The sequence below is a fragment of the Drosophila nasuta genome, chromosome 2L (assembly GCF_023558535.2).
Source record: "Drosophila nasuta strain 15112-1781.00 chromosome 2L, ASM2355853v1, whole genome shotgun sequence".
Taxonomy (NCBI): Eukaryota; Metazoa; Arthropoda; class Insecta; order Diptera; family Drosophilidae; genus Drosophila; species Drosophila nasuta.
In genome coordinates, this window is record NC_083455.1 from 11,704,951 (window position 1) to 11,718,594 (window position 13,644).

At 37.8% G+C, this 13,644-nt stretch overlaps 1 long non-coding RNA gene across 1 annotated transcript; it reads left to right on the forward strand.

The window, feature by feature from the left end:
* The first annotated feature begins 4,226 nt into the window (after positions 1–4,226).
* Positions 4,227–4,739, forward strand: LOC132798729 (uncharacterized). The gene is made up of 2 exons (XR_009633968.1): positions 4,227–4,349; positions 4,421–4,739. It is a non-coding gene; the product is annotated as an uncharacterized LOC132798729 (long non-coding RNA).
* The last annotated feature ends 8,905 nt before the right edge of the window (positions 4,740–13,644 follow it).

The window sequence follows — 13,644 nt, forward strand, 5'->3', positions numbered from 1 at the left end:
TATTATATTATTTATTTATATGTTTATTGTACTAGTTAATTTGTATTATTTAATTTGTTTCGTTGTATAACATAATTTGTAGTCTGAGAAAATGGTACTCAATGTCTTGTCGTGTTTTGTGCTTAGAAGCGGAGCTTTATTTACAAATGATACTGAAAGCTCCAGAAATAGCGCCATCTATTGGTGGACCACGATACATGCAAGCATTAATTGCTAGATCAGCTGATCGTGTGAAGTCCAGACCAAAATAGACAAGCGATTACCTTTTTGAGTAGGATTAATTGTCAAATTTCCGAAAAAAAAGGTTTTTGTTGTTGGTTTTGGCTGGAAGAAAAATGGTTGGCAGGTTATGTGCCGAACCTGAAAAAATGTGTACAAGTGCATGTGACTAAAAAGTATATATCTCAGTGAAGTGGTTGGCGAAGCCTGATGCAGATATCTTACTTGTAAGTATACAATGATACTGCAATGTATAATTGTTATACTGATATATTAATGGTATTTGTTCTCGCAAAAGTGCACCTTTGCCGTCAACCCAACACATGCAATAGATGGTTGTCCACTGCAGAAGTTTGTCCTCCCATACCAAGTGCCGTTTTCGTTGTTCTAAGTTTAGTTTTGTCTATTTATTTTTAGATTCGGCACTTAGTCATATTTTATATAAAACCTGGTATTAAACTGACTCTAATGACCCAGTCATATTTTATATAAACCCAGCCATAATTTATATAATAACCCAGTTATAAGTTATATAAAAAAACCCGTGTGTAAATTAGAAATCATTTAAAATGAAACTTCAACACACACAACTGCTTGACTAACGGCCAACAACAAAAGCTTCGTCGCAGCTGTGCTGGCCTCCTCAGCTGTCGGTACACCAAAACAGATGGTCTACCTAAACGACGGTAGCCAGAGATAGTTGCCGACTCGCACTGCTAAACGGAGAACTGCTTCCAAGCAGGTTGCCTTCGTCTGTTGTCGAAGAACAACTTACCGTTGGCAGTCTCGCCTCATTCGCTGGCTACGGATTTTGCTGCTCCTTATTGTGTCATCGCGGCAGAAGGCGAATAGCTGATTGTCAGCCTTTGTTTTTGAGTATTTTTGTTAGATTATTGTTAGTTTAAATTGTTTAGTTAAAATGTGCATTTTAAGTGAATGTTTATAATTGTTGTAAGTGTATTATGATGTGGCGAGAAAATTGAAACAACAACTTTTCTTGGGCACTCATAATGCAAGTACCACGGTATTGCTGTAGAAAGTAACAACTGCAATCAGTTAAGAATGCATATAAGGCACCATATATAGGCAAAATATCTTTTAAAAATTGTATTTAGTTGTAAAATTTCTTGTGCCTGTATTGCCTGCAAAGAATTGCCCTAGCAGCTCATAGCAGCCAGCTTTTACGCTTGCGCAAAAGCTTTATTGTTATTGTTTATCAACAGCTTCACCACAGACAGTCACTAACACAAGGAAAGATCTTTCTGCGTGGAGTCGCCGAATGTATGTAAGTCTGTTTCACTCTTACTAATTGATTAGATACATATGAGTTAGAGCTTTTGGTGCATCTCACCATAGCGCTGCTACAGCTGCTACTGCAGTCCCAGCGGTCAATGACCTTGTGAGGCTGGCCATATACATATGCCTGCATTGAGGGACAGCCATCAGCTGATCCTCATCCAATTGCTTGCGCAGAAATTTTTTTTGTTTAAAAAGATAGATAATGTTTGCCTATATGCATTGTGCTTTCCATCATTCTCAATGAAATCAGTTTATTTGCAAAATTCTTAAATTATTAGTAAATTTCAAAAACCAAAAATAATTATTTATATTTTATTTATGTTAGATCATATTTTATATTTATAGGTTAATTATTTTTTTTGTTTTTTCTTTATTTATTTTTTGTTTCTTTTTGCCTTATTTTAATTACGCCTCATACACACTTACTATGTTTGTCCGTTAATTTATTTATTTATTTATTTTTCTTGTCATTTCGTTTGTAATGTTAAAATTCAAATCACTTTTTCTTACATGTTAATAAATTAAGTATGTCCGCTTAATTGTTCACTTTTATTTGGAACCATGCATAACCAAGCAGGAGTAGGTTAGCCGAACCACTGTCTCTTAGGGATCCTGCCAACTTTTAATTTTTGGCATTTGAATGCAGGATCACGGTAGGGTGGGCGTCTGCACACAATATCAGCTGTGTTGCATGAGAGAGTGGCTCCGTCTTCTTTGTTAACCTACCTTCCTCTCCTTCCCTTTCTCTTCTCTTTCACTATTGTTTATTGTAACCTTCCCATTGCACTTCTTTTCTGTCTTCCCTTATGTACGCGAATTTTAAATGTATTATTATTATAAGTGGTGCGTCCTATTAGTTGGCCCTTTCCTTGAACCCCATGCTATCTGAGCAAAGCCCGGAGAAGCCAGCGCGTACGCCACACTAGTAAACCCAACACCAGCACCCGACGAATATTACACTAGTGATTCGTTACAGATATAATTATAATTTAATAATATAATTTGGCGCCCAACGTGGGGCCTGTTTTTGGATAGAATCTAAACATGGCCTTTAAAATATTATATATGCTCTAGAATCAATAACATCCAGTGATTCAAGTCTTTTTGTTTGTCTTTATTCATATTTGTGTACTAGGTTAGTCTCTTTGTGTCTATTTTATTAGCGAGAAAGTAATACCTCGTAAAATCAAGACAAAGAACTTAACCAAAGAACAAAAGAACTTAAACTTCCCTTTTAGTGGCTGTTAAGGCATTCACATTTCAGTTAGTGTTTGAAACGGATCGTGGCTCAGAGCTGCTTTCTCGTCATACTAATTGAAGGTATGCTTATCTAGCAACTAGTCCTATCCTTTTCCATTCATTCCTATTCTTTTCTTCTTTTTCGATATCTGCTTTTGATTCTGTGTTGATCACTACACACGAGCATGGTCGTTATCTTCTGCGTGGATACGAGTGTAAGTGGTAGTGATGCAACCAAAATCTATCTGTAGGTGGACATTGGTTCTAAATATTCGCTTGGAACAAGTAAGTGGTTTCGAACTACTTAACTTGCCGCTATATTTGGAACTATGTTTTTCGAATTCCTATTTTCATTGGTTTCGATATATACTTTTTTTGTGTTAATCACTATACACGAGCATGGTCGTTATCTTATGCGTGGATACGAGTGTAAGTGATAGTGATGCAGCCAAAATCGATCTGTATCTGGAACAATGTTTCGAATTTCCTCTTTTCTTTTTCAATATCTTTTTTTTCTGGGTTAATCACTACACATGAGCATGGTCGTTATCTTCTGCGTGGATACGAGTGTAAGTGGTAGTGATGCAACCAAAACCTATCTGTGTTCTTAAATTTCCTATTTCCTTTTTCATCCATATCTGTTTTCGACTATTAGTTAGCAACTCTTCTTTCGATAAGTGTTGCATGGTTCCAAATTTATTCATGGTATATTGGTTTATATTTTTGAGTTTGATTTCGATTATTGTTTGTTTATTTAATATTGTTTTGTGTTTCATACGTTTTTTTTGTTTAGTTTGCAATTTATAAATACTCAATTTCGCCAAGATGTTTGATGCACCCGGCTCAGACTGACAGCGTTGCCTCAATTACCTTTGACAATTCGCAGCAACTCGAGTTGACATCGGAGCAACAAACAGAACTGGCAAATTTCATACGAAGGACCTTAGGCAATAATCGTTTATCTTGCATCATTGCAGTTAAGCTACCTCCAAGCGGGTATCCCACCTTGTCGTTACAACGACTAAGTGTGATTTTGCCAGGGGGATGTGTAATAGGCCGCTTGTCGTATCTGAAATTGGCTAAGCCTAAAAGTATGCAACATTTTTTTTCGTTCTTTTTCTATACACATACATATTTCTACCTATTATTTATTATATTATTTATTTATATGTTTATTGTACTAGTTAATTTGTATTATTTAATTTGTTTCGTTGTATAACATAATTTGTAGTCTGAGAAAATGGTACTCAATGTCTTGTCGTGTTTTGTGCTTAGAAGCGGAGCTTTATTTACAAATGATACTGAAAGCTCCAGAAATAGCGCCATCTATTGGTGGACCACGATACATGCAAGCATTAATTGCTAGATCAGCTGATCGTGTGAAGTCCAGACCAAAATAGACAAGCGATTACCTTTTTGAGTAGGATTAATTGTCAAATTTCCGAAAAAAGGTTTTGTTGTTGGTTTTGGCTGGAAGAAAAATGGTTGGCAGGTTATGTGCCGAACCTGAAAAAATGTGTACAAGTGCATGTGACTAAAAAGTATATATCTCAGTGAAGTGGTTGGCGAAGCCTGATGCAGATATCTTACTTGTAAGTATACAATGATACTGCAATGTATAATTGTTATACTGATATATTAATGGTATTTGTTCTCGCAAAAGTGCACCTTTGCCGTCAACCCAACACATGCAATAGATGGTTGTCCACTGCAGAAGTTTGTCCTCCCATACCAAGTGCCGTTTTCCAGAATAGGGTAAATATTTGTTGAACGTATGTTTAGTTTTTCGTTGTTCTAAGTTTAGTTTTGTCTATTTATTTTTAGATTCGGCACTTAGTCATATTTTATATAAAACCTGGTATTAAACTGACTCTAATGACCCAGTCATATTTTATATAAACCCAGCCATAATTTATATAATAACCCAGTTATAAGTTATATAAAAAAACCCGTGTGTAAATTAGAAATCATTTAAAATGAAACTTCAACACACACAACTGCTTGACTAACGGCCAACAACAAAAGCTTCGTCGCAGCTGTGCTGGCCTCCTCAGCTGTCGGTACACCAAAACAGATGGTCTACCTAAACGACGGTAGCCAGAGATAGTTGCCGACTCGCACTGCTAAACGGAGAACTGCTTCCAAGCAGGTTGCCTTCGTCTGTTGTCGAAGAACAACTTACCGTTGGCAGTCTCGCCTCATTCGCTGGCTACGGATTTTGCTGCTCCTTATTGTGTCATCGCGGCAGAAGGCGAATAGCTGATTGTCAGCCTTTGTTTTTGAGTATTTTTGTTAGATTATTGTTAGTTTAAATTGTTTAGTTAAAATGTGCATTTTTAAGTGAATGTTTATAATTGTTGTAAGTGTATTATGATGTGGCGAGAAAATTGAAACAACAACTTTTCTTGGGCACTCATAATGCAAGTACCACGGTATTGCTGTAGAAAGTAACAACTGCAATCAGTTAAGAATGCATATAAGGCACCATATATAGGCAAAATATCTTTTAAAAATTGTATTTAGTTGTAAAATTTCTTGTGCCTGTATTGCCTGCAAAGAATTGCCCTAGCAGCTCATAGCAGCCAGCTTTTACGCTTGCGCAAAAGCTTTATTGTTATTGTTTATCCACAGCTTCACCACAGACAGTCACTAACACAAGGAAAGATCTTTCTGCGTGGGAGTCGCCGAATGTATGTAAGTCTGTTTCACTCTTACTAATTGATTAGATACATATGAGTTAGAGCTTTTGGTGCATCTCACCATAGCGCTGCTACAGCTGCTACTGCAGTCCCAGCGGTCAATGACCTTGTGAGGCTGGCCATATACATATGCCTGCATTGAGGGACAGCCATCAGCTGATCCTCATCCAATTGCTTGCGCAGAAATTTTTTTTGTTTAAAAAGATAGATAATGTTTGCCTATATGCATTGTGCTTTCCATCATTCTCAATGAAATCAGTTTATTTGCAAAATTCTTAAATTATTAGTAAATTTCAAAAACCAAAAATAATTATTTATATTTTATTTATGTTAGATCATATTTTATATTTATAGGTTAATTATTTTTTTGTTTTTTTTCTTTATTTATTTTTGTTTCTTTTTGCCTTATTTTAATTACGCCTCATACACACTTACTATGTTTGTCCGTTAATTTATTTATTTATTTATTTTTCTTGTCATTTCGTTTGTAATGTTAAAATTCAAATCACTTTTTCTTACATGTTAATAAATTAAGTATGTCCGCTTAATTGTTCACTTTTATTTGGAACCATGCATAACCAAGCAGGAGTAGGTTAGCCGAACCACTGTCTCTTAGGGATCCTGCCAACTTTTAATTTTTGGCATTTGAATGCAGGATCACGGTAGGGTGGGCGTCTGCACACAATATCAGCTGTGTTGCATGAGAGAGTGGCTCCGTCTTCTTTGTTAACCTACCTTCCTCTCCTTCCCTTTCTCTTCTCTTTCACTATTGTTTATTGTAACCTTCCCATTGCACTTCTTTTCTGTCTTCCCTTATGTACGCGAATTTTAAATGTATTATTATTATAAGTGGTGCGTCCTATTAGTTGGCCCTTTCCTTGAACCCCATGCTATCTGAGCAAAGCCCGGAGAAGCCAGCGCGTACGCCACACTAGTAAACCCAACACCAGCACCCGACGAATATTACACTAGTGATTCGTTACAGTATTTATCAATTTGTATTTTAGTTTATTTTATTTGCATTTCACACATGAATGTAATACAAAAATTTTAAAAATATTTTCCCGCAATTTTTATGAAACTGAATTGCTTACATAGGGCAAATTGATGTAGAATGATTTTTAAAATGATATCAGTAGTATTGTAAAATAATGTTATATACTGAAAAATGAATGATTTTTCAAAATTGTATAAGAATTTAATATTTGTATTCTGAGCTAAAACAAGTCAAGCTTTAGCCCTGATCAATATACATATAGAAATGGAATGACGCAGATGCGAAGACGTTGTTAAAGCAACGCCATTTCCACGTAGCCTTCGGGCAGACTGTCATCAGCATTTTTGCCTTGTTATGCTCTGTCTACAAGCTTGAGTTTGCTGCCAGTCAGCCTCTCTCTATTGCGCTGACAATCTTTAGCAACGTCTTTCATGCATTGACAAGTAGCTGCCACGCCCATATTTTGGCAAGACAATCGAGTCTGTTGTTGTTTGAAAAACTCCCACGTCAATCAGCTGGGCGAACGTTTCATGCTCATTTTATACTCGTATTTGGTATTCTACAGTTTTGCAATTGCTGTTGCCGCAGGCAGGCTGCTTAATGCTGCAGCGAAAACAGCAGACAGCAAAATGCGCTTTGAGTGGCCACAAAACGAGTGGGAGAGAGAGAGAGAGAGAGAGAGAGAGGGAGAGAGAAGGGGAGACAGCGGAGGAGTGTTTTTGTAGCATTGACATTTACGCAACATGTCCCTGTTGCATGTTTGCAATTTGCATTTGCAAATAGTTGCAAAAACGAACATCAAATGTGGCAAATGTGACACGACTGTGGAGTGGCAATGGTGTAGCAGGGAGCAGGGTGAAGAGGGGAGCAGGGGAAGAAGGGTGGGGGGGGGGGATCTGCATTGCATGCATTAGTTTAGTGAGTTGTGTCTCGACCCGCTTGCTTGCTGACTTTGCCCCAAAGTTTGTAAATATGCATGCAAATTTTTCGCAGTGCTCCCAACTCTCGTGTTTTGCTGCACTCTCGCAATGCTTTCAATTTTGTTGCCTCACTGTGTTTACACACCCACACACACTTGTACATTGGAAACATGTATAGACTGAGTTATGTATGCGAAGCTGTCTCGCAGTTTTAGTTACAGTTTCGGTTTCATGTTTACCATGTTGCGGTTGTGCCCCCTCTTTTGTTGCTGTTGCCGCATTTTTGCGTCGTGGCATGCATTTTGATAGTTTGCCTGCCACATGCCGCATGCCGCATTTGCACTGCTGCTGCTGCTTTTGATTTTGTTGTTGTTGTTGCTTAATCATAAATGCAGATACTTGATAACCAATAACCGATATCATCTCTTCATTTCTCAGCTGCATTTTAATACTTGCCATGAATGAATTTGGCCACATTTGCTTAAGGGTAACTTCGAGTGAAACTAGTTTTAGGTTTTTTTTTCTATATATCTATCTGGTTGCCAGTGGCTCGCATTGTTTTGCCCTCTGGCATCTTTCATTTGCAAATCTCTCTACTCTCGTTTACTCGTTTAATTTGCATGCCGAAAACGGCATCAGAATTCGTTTGTCTTCACCATATTGGCTGGCTAAATTAGCATATTGAGCGCTGGGAACTGTAGAATCTGTTATAAGCCATGTTATTTTTCTATGCATACATTGTTTGCACTTCAATTAATGCACAGATCCATCTCTCATGGGACTCGCTCTTTCCACAATTTTGTGTGTGTATATAAAAATGGCAAAGTCCTTGGGCGGAGTCATTTAGTTAAAGTAAGAATTTGACTTGTTTTCCATTTAAGAATATCTGCATACTGCTGATTTATTTTTTGCAGATTTACTTGCATTTAACATTTGATATGCATGTAAGTGCTACAGCAATCATTTTCATAATTTCAATAGCTCGAAATGCAAATTTTGTGTGCTTGCAAATAAATATTGTGAAATGGTTTACAAAAATTGACAGGCAAGCTATCAAATTTGAGTATTTTATAAAATTTCAAGAAATTTGCATTAGAAACGTAAAATTTGTAGAATATTAAATAGTATCTTAAAGTCTATAACGTCTCTGAGATCTAGGTATTCATACGGACAGACGAACATGTTTATATCATTTCTGCTGTTGACGCTGATCAAGATACATATTTTACATATCCTGCAGGCTTAAAGTTATATAAAAATAACTTTTCCCTTACTCTTTCAGATGTCATATAAAAGCAGAAGAATAATGTGAGTATAATTTTGTTAAATTTAATGACTGCATTTCGTTTTTATAAATACTAATACCTCTCTTTAACGCTGATGTACTTTAAACACACATACACTTCATTATGCCAAACAAAATACAACACGAATGTATTTCCTGTCAGTTGGTTGCGCCTGTTGGGTATGCAATGAAAATTTGCACTCGAATTACGTGAACCGAACAGAGCAATTTTGTTGCATGTTTTCTTTATTTTTGCGCTGGAAATTAGATGCCATCTAATTGCTACACACACACACTGTGTATTCGTATGCTGGTTTGTCAACTCGGATACCCTTTCATCTGCCTACAAACCAAACTCGTGCCCTGCTTCCCCGCTCTGACACTCTTCAGCATTTATCTCGTTCATGTGTTGCGGGTTATTTGGGCAAGTAAACCGCAGACTGGTTTCCATTGACAAAACCGAAATACTGAAATTTATGTGCGACATTTTCCTCACTCTCTCGCTCTCTCGAGCTGGATCTGGGCTTTTCACATACGTTTTCCAGACTATTTACGACTGTTTCAACCCGCAGCTGTTATTCGCGTGCCATTTTCTCGCTTTATCAGCACTTTGTTACGCCCTATAACTGAGTGTGTGTGCGGGTGTGTGAGTGTGCGTGCGTGTGTGTGTTTGGCTCTGCGTGTGGATTTAATTTTTTTTTTTTGTATTTTCTCCCTTGTCCTTTCTCTCTCGCCACCGCCAATATTTTATCTCCATGAAATTTTTGCGCAAAAATTGAAATATTTATTTATGTTTTTTCTTTTTCGTTTTTATTATTATTTTTTTCGTTATTGTTGTTGTTGTGCGCTTTTCACAGCCTGCATCAGAGAGTGTTTTCTCGTTGACTCACACTCTGACGCACTGGGGTTTCGTCTTCGTTGTTGTCGTTGTCGTTGTCGCCATTGTCCTTACGTTGTCCTTACGTTGTCCTTACGTTGTCCTTGCGTCAAGTGTCAAACGCTGTGCTGAGTGGCCAACGTCGTCGCCGGCAGTTTCCGGCACACGTTCCTCCCCCATCTCCATCCCCATTCCCATTCCCCCAATTTTTCTTCTTTCTCTTGTTGCTTTTTTTTTGGGTTTATTTGCGTTGGCGGCAAAGTGTCTCGTCGCCGGGTGTCGCCACTGCGTTACTTTCAGTCCAACTTCCCCAGCAGCAGCGGCAACAACAACAACGAACAAAAAATACGACCCCTCACTATCATACTTTTGCTACGTTTTCTGTTTGTTTTGCATTATTTGCTGCCTGCCCAGCCCTGCGGTTGCCTTGGCCCAAACTTGCCACATTTTACTTGTACCTACATATATATATTCAGATATTTTTCAAGCGCTGTTTGTGTTGTTGTTGCTGCTGCTGATGCTTTTGCTGTGCATATCTTATGAAATTGTTTATTTTTCTGGTGCTGTGTGGTGTGGTGTGTGGGTGTGCGGCAGTAAAATGTTTTCATGCTGCCCCTTAACTACTCAAACCTCTCGATGCCACAACACTCACTTCAGCCGCCCCTCCACGCTCTCTCTCTTCCATCCTTCATCGTTTATGTTGAGTGCATAATGGTTGTTTACTTTTAGCCTTCCTTTTTGCCACATTTTTTTGTTTGTCTCCTTTATGCTTTTTTTTGTACTTTGGCAGCTTTATTCACTTTGAAGTTTACTGCCATCGCCTTTTGGTCTCGATTGATGCTAACTAAACTCAATGATTTTCACTTCTTTTCCTTTTTGTCAAGTCTTTTCTATGCTCTGCACTCGTGTGTCTTGACTGCTTGTTGCAAAGTTTAAAAAGTGATTAAATACGCGATAAAGCTGTGAATATAAGGTGGCCTTCAACTAGAGTTTTAATAAAATTCTTAATCACCAAAAAAAATATAGCAGAACAACACTTTTGCCATGATGATTATAGAGCTTTGTTATTGTGATATTATATGTCTACATTTTTAGGGTATCTTCTTAAAGGTGGTCTAGTCATGGTGTTTTGCTTTTCCAAGAAAGTCCAACAAAAGGGAACGACATGAAAATGTTTTTCGAGTGGTCATCAAATGACAAACAGCAGCCTCCCAACAATGGCGACTTCATCCTCTAATTTGCAGGCAAGTGTTAGACACTGCATGTGAGTGCCAAAGAAAAATGCAAAGCGAAGGAGAAGAAAGGTGTTGAATTCAACGCCTTGTGTGCCTTGAATTACAGGCATTTGTCGTTTGCCGTTTGCAGTTTGTACTTTGCAGTTAGCTGCAGTTGATGGGATTTGCATAAGCTTTAAGTCTTTAAATTGAATGCTTGGGCACAAGTGGAGTGAGTGAGTTGAGTGTGTGAGTGTGTGTCGAGCACAGCAGGCGATGCTCGGCAGGCAACACTAATTGGTCGTGTCACAGTCACGTAGCCCTGGCCAGTACAGAGTCCAGAGTCCAGAGTCAGGGCTACGCCTGAAGCTGTCAACTAGGCAAGTTAGCTGTGTGGTAACTGGCTTGCAAAACCCGAAAATATTACGTATACGTTGTAGTTGGTACATGGCAATCAATGCCCAAGGAAAGGACACACTTGGCCTCTCTCTCTGTCTGTTGTTTGCCAGAGGCTTGTCTCTTGTTTATCCTGGCTGGCCAAAAGAAAATTTCCCTACAATGTACATACATATATAATTTATTTTATTTGCCATTTATTTTTTATGCTCATGCGAAAGTCAAAAGCTTTCTATGCAAATACGAGCAGAGCAACAACAATGACTCGACAACATATGCCAGAATGTATCTTTGTATCTTTCGTTTTTGTGGGTGTATCTAAGACAGTTGTCAGCCCGTTTTGCCCTCTTGTCTTGGCCAAGGCTTATTAGCCTGTTTGTTGTTCGTGTGTGTGTGTCTTGTTTTTCTCGAAATCTTTTGACAGCCGGCTTTGTTCTGTTCTGACCTCAAGTTTTGACCTGGTCTGCGCTTACATTTTGTTGTCGTCATCTCCTCCTGTATTTTTTGTTGTCTAATATGCATGAGTTGCTTCTCGTTGCAAAAAGCTGTAAATTTGAAACATTTTACATTTTACATTTATTTTTTTGGTTTTTCCATCTAAATTTTTGTATAAAAGCCATTTGTGTTTGCAAAACGTTTAGGCAACAAAATGTAAATTATTAGACTTGTTACGAATTCCATATTTGAAAAGAAATTCAACATGTGCAGCAAATTAATAAAGCTGTGGAATTTCATAGAGCTTCATCGAGCACATTCTAAATTGCGCAGTAAAGGGAATTTTTGTTTATTGAAAAAATAAATGGAAATATAAAACGAAAGTTGACTATTTAACTGAGTGATTCAATTATTTTATCGTAACATATTTTATTTTAACAACGAATTTACAGAGAAGTGCTATGCTGGAATTTTAGCATTTAGCTTGTTGTATGCATTTTATCTGGATTTTGCTTGTCTTTCTGCTTGCTTGGCTTGTAATGCAATTAGGACGAGTTACATTTGGATTTAGTTGCGGTCCTTCCTGGCAACTGGCTTGCCTTGGCTTGGCTTGATCTTTTGCCAGTGACGCTTTTCATTCTGCTCAGCTGCAATTTAAACAAATAGTATGTACAAAATAAAAAGAAAAAGGTGGAGAGAAGAAATTTCTCATGAATAAATGCATTTACGTTGTGTCTTTTTACGGTCAACTCACCCACACACACACACACATACATAGACTTGGGCTTAAGGGAAGCTTTGTGTATGCGTATGCACAAAATCCTTTTGTAAATATGATAAAAGTCATGGATTAGAGCGCAGCAGCAGAAAGAGCTGCAGCATATGCAAGCTTTCAGCTTTTGTTAATATTTTACATTGCTTTCTGTCTGAGAATAAATGCAATATCTCACAAAAGTTAGTAAAAGTAAATTCGTTAAGCTGTTGTGGCCAGAATGGAACGTCGCCAGCGCCAGCGCCAGCGCAAGTGAATTTGCTGTGTTGGGGGAAACAATGAAATCCGGCTTCGGTTCCGGGCAACAAAACCAAGTTTGTCGCAGAGTTTGGAGAAATATTTGCACGACGAAATGACAAATTAATTGCGAAAATGTGGCGTTTGCTTTGCTTTTAAAGCAAATGTGCAAACAAATTTTGCAGCAAACAAAAATGCGAGCGTGTTCCATAGTGTATCTTGATCCTTGGACTGCTGCGGATACTCTGCACTCAGCCCTTTTTTATGTTGCTGCTGGTAAATTAAATTCCTTACTCTGGACAACGTTGTTCCGGGCGAGCGAAAATAGCGAGCAAGTTGGGGGAAAGTGCTGAGTGGGGAGAAGCGAGCGGGCCAACGTTAACGTTAGTTACATGAGCACAAAGTAAACAAAGATGTACGACAAATGCAACAACTACAAAACGTGCTTGGTTGTTGGCCAAGTTAGTGGAGCAGTTGCAGGAAGGAAGCAAGAAAGCAAGCGACAACATTGAAGCGCCAGTTACATGGCACGTTGAACTCATAAAAGCAGCTTTAACTTCATTTTGGCCAAGTTAGCATCAATTGCAGCGAGTTGCCGATTGATAGACACAGCGAACACAGCGAACACAGCAAACACCGAGTTAACCTCGATAGTGAACAAGGGTTGAGTTAGTTCATCAGTCGCATTCAGACTTCAGAGACGGAGTTGGCAATTAGTTTGCATTACTTTTAGAGTTTAAACTACTGAAAACTTTTCCCATTCTGTAATTTATTTTAGAAATTAGCTGCTTATTTGCTGCAATAAATAAACCTAATTAAAGTGTACTATCTTTGAAAAAAATTAATTTGGATTTTAATTAAAGTCAATTTAGAAACTATTTGAAAGAGAACTCATCAAAGATCTTCTAATGAATAATAAAATATCAATAAATACACAAATTCCATTCCACAAATAAAATTATCAGAAAGGAAATCTTCAATGCACATTGATGTCGGCTAAAAAATATACAAATTAAATTCTCAAATCGATAGCAAATATTAAACTTCAATTAAGT